Genomic DNA, 3,722 nt, shown 5'->3' with positions numbered 1-3,722 from the left:
TGAATATGACCTAATAATGACTGATCAAACGTTTTAATACACCATTTATAATGTTTGTGAGAAATGACCAGAGTGTATAAGAAAAATGAAAGGGATGCTGACATACAGACAGTAAGAGAAAGACAAACAGACAGAGAAAAAATAGACAGATAATTTGTTGAGAGAGAGAGAGAGAGAGAGAGAGAGGAGGGAGAGAGAGAGAGAGAGAGAAAAAAAAAACTATTGATATTACCATGATGATGATGGTGATGATTTTTATCATCATCATTATTATTGCTTTTATCATTATCAGTATCATAATTATGATTACTAACATAAGTATTATAATAATAATAATAATAATAATAATAATAATAAAATAATAATAATAAATAATAATAATAATAATAATAATAATAATAATAATTATTATTATTATTATTATTATCTGCACTGAATTATTCCCCACCACGGAAATCTTTAGTAATACGCACAAGATTTATGAGTTTCGAAGAGAAACCAGAGTTAGGTATAAATGATAACCGAACTGCCAACAAATTGTACTGAGGACAGATTGATTTTGAGATAAATACTATCATCTTATCTAATAAGGATTAGCACGAATGAAAGCAAATGTGTAGTCATGAGATTTACGCAAAGTATCTATGCCAGGTAGTGTGAATGTAGTTGAATTTAACAGTTGAAACTGAGACATTGCAGACGAGGAATTAGCTTGTATCATCCATCATTGCGAAAAGATACAAAGAAATGCGATGTCTGAGGGGGTTACTGCGAGAACAATAACAAATATCCTTGACCAATCCATCAATGTCAAAGATGCTGAAATCAGTGAGTTCTGTTAGTCTCTATGTATTTGTACTGAGACGGCGGGAAATTCATATCGCGGTGTGTGTGGGAGGTACAATGTTCAGTGTCAGTAAGCGATGATGTGAGCACAGTGTTCACTCTAGAGTAATAACGTAATCAGGCAACAAGAACTTATTTAATTTGAGTGCGGGAAAGGTTAGACAAAATGGGGGGGGGTGAAACGGGAGGGGAGGTGAGTGAGGGAAGTGTCACTCATGGGTTCGTGTGTTTGTATGTTCGTATTTTCTTGTGATTTTTGCGAAAGTGGAATCAGTTGAGATTGTAGAATGTAATTTAAGAGGAATTAATTATGGAGTGTGAGAGAAAAAAAGAGAGAGAAAAAAATGGAAGTCTGCTTGTATACATTTACATACATGTATATCTTCGCTTCCCTACTGAAAGTTCCATATACGTCCTCACTTCCCAGCTAGATGTATTATACTATCTCTCTCATATATACATACATACATACATACACACAAACACACACACACACACCACACACACCAACACACCACACCACACACATATATATATATATATATATATATATATATATATATATATATATATATACATATACACATATATGGATATATATACATATATGTATATATAGCATATATGTATATATACATTTTTGAATATATATATATATATATATATATATATATATATATATATATATACATGGATATATACATACATGAATATATACATACATGAATATATACATATATGAATATATACATGTGTATATATATTTACGTATTTGTACACGTGTGTGTATGTGTGCGTGTATGTGTGTGTGTGTATATGTGCGTGTGTATGTGTGCGTGTGCGTGTGTATGTGTGCGTGTGCGTGTGCGTGTGTATTTGCGTATATTATAGTCAACCTCCCGTCTTTATCTTGATATCAATATATAGCTTTCCAATATTAACGGTCGAGATACTTCTCCAACTTGAGGTTCGAAATAGCAACTATCAATTAAACTAAATCTAAGGTTCGAGATAAACAACTGGTAATTGTATCTATATGCCTGTTGGTGTATATAATAGCTACATATACTAGTAAGAAAATACATATTACATATACACTTATATCCGTGCATGTATTAATATACAATCTACGTATAATTCTAAATATATATGGTAAATATGCTACTATATATATTATAGTAGCATCATCATTATCATTGTCATGACATAGCAACAGTAACCATACGCCAAGTTAAAGCGATAGTGATAATTATATGAATTTTAAAGCGAAGTGATAATTTTTAAAAAATCTTTGTATGTGTTGACTATATCCCCGTTTCATACAATGTACATTTATTGGTGAACTGGTCGTCTAGAATTCAGTTTATAGGGGCGAGTAGTATGTGTGTATTATTTCACACACTCGACCCAGCTATAATGCAATAGTAATGAAGTTTATTGCAAAACAAGTTACATTCTAGTTAAATGATGTATGAAAAATTGTTAACACTGACAGAATCTGGTTAATGTTTTTTTCATCCTCTGCCAACGATCATACCACGTTGAAAGCACCGCTTCTCGTCAGATCAACGAAGTTAAGCAACGTTAGGTCTGGTCAGTACTTTGATGGGTGACCGCCTGGGAACACCAGATGCTGTTGGCATTTTATCATATGAGCTAGATATGTTATGTATCTATTTACCTCTTTTAGCAGCTCTTCTTATATGTGTATATGAAAATCAATTGAAATCATAGTAAAGTGATAATGAATGTGTTATTAATAATCATATTATTAAATGATGTTTACAAAAAAACAACAACAAAAAAACGCATAAATCTTTCGCCATTTACTAAAGATTACTGTGGAAAGTAACAACTCAATGAGTCCTACTCGATTTTTCTTTAGTCCACTTCGATGGGTTCAAATGTTATAAGCATATAATTGAAATGCATACTTTTTAAATACTTTATTATGAGGAATCAACCATTTCTCTCTTTCTTAAATTTAGATCTTTCCAGGACCCAACAATTTCGTCTTAAATTAACCGTAATGCTATATTTTAAATTTAATATCAAACTATAGTAAACTGTATAAATATGCCTCTCAAAATCATAAAAAGGCGACAAAAGTTCATTTACCGACAAAAAGTGCATTAGGATAAGATAGAATGGATATACCCTAGAAAACTTAATAATGAAGAAAATGAAGCAAATATGCGCTTTAGCACAGAAAAAATCAGTATAGTTGCAATAATATATCTCGCATACACATCTTATTTCCATTTACATCAACTATTCATTATTTCTCATTTAAATGCCGATTCACTGAACTACATTAATATATATATATATATATATATATATATATATATATATATATATATATATATATATGCTTTATACTATGCTGATCTAATTTGTCGAGAAATGGTAATGAAAAGGATTACCCTTCAAAGTACCTATAACCAATAACCTTTTTATATAGTTTGGAAAAATAATAAAGATACTTTTAGATCCCATTATAAAAACTACCTTACTACTGTATGAACAGAGTACATCAGTATCCTCAAAGGAGTGATCTGTAAAATTTGTGGTTTCGGAATGATATATTGGTGTTGTAAACTGTGCTGGTTTGACAAACTAACCTAATGAAATATATGCAGGTAAAAATATTAAAAAAAAAAACTGCCTTGGTGGACAGGTGGATTTAGAACCATTCTTATTTTTTTTAACGAAATGTTATAAGGGAACGCAGGCCCCCGCTACCAAAAATTGCGCACTCGATTTAATCACATTTGGGTTATTCGCTGGGGTCGGCGCCAACTGAGTGCAATGGTGAGCTTCGCCCTAGGAGAAGCGCCTTCGTGATCACGGCATCACCTGTGCCAGGTATGTAT

At 31.6% G+C, this 3,722-nt stretch overlaps 3 non-coding genes and 1 pseudogene across 3 annotated transcripts; 2 read left to right on the top strand and 2 right to left on the bottom strand.

The window, feature by feature from the left end:
- Nucleotides 1–392: 392 nt before the first annotated feature.
- On the bottom strand, nucleotides 393–507 carry LOC119583983. Its single transcript, XR_005229778.1, has one exon. It is a non-coding gene; the product is annotated as a U5 spliceosomal RNA (small nuclear RNA).
- A 1,862-nt stretch (nucleotides 508–2,369) lies between these two features.
- On the top strand, nucleotides 2,370–2,488 carry LOC119583968. The gene has a single exon (XR_005229766.1). It is a non-coding gene; the product is annotated as a 5S ribosomal RNA (ribosomal RNA).
- A 126-nt stretch (nucleotides 2,489–2,614) lies between these two features.
- LOC119583984 lies at nucleotides 2,615–2,748 on the top strand (annotated as a pseudogene).
- Nucleotides 2,749–3,567: 819 nt separating this feature from the next.
- On the bottom strand, nucleotides 3,568–3,722 carry LOC119583960. The gene has a single exon (XR_005229758.1). It is a non-coding gene; the product is annotated as a U1 spliceosomal RNA (small nuclear RNA).

The sequence above is a fragment of the Penaeus monodon genome, chromosome 17 (assembly GCF_015228065.2).
Source record: "Penaeus monodon isolate SGIC_2016 chromosome 17, NSTDA_Pmon_1, whole genome shotgun sequence".
NCBI classification, from domain to species: domain Eukaryota; kingdom Metazoa; phylum Arthropoda; class Malacostraca; order Decapoda; family Penaeidae; genus Penaeus; species Penaeus monodon.
Note: the sequence above shows the minus strand (reverse complement) of the source record. Positions and strands in the feature narration are given on the sequence as shown.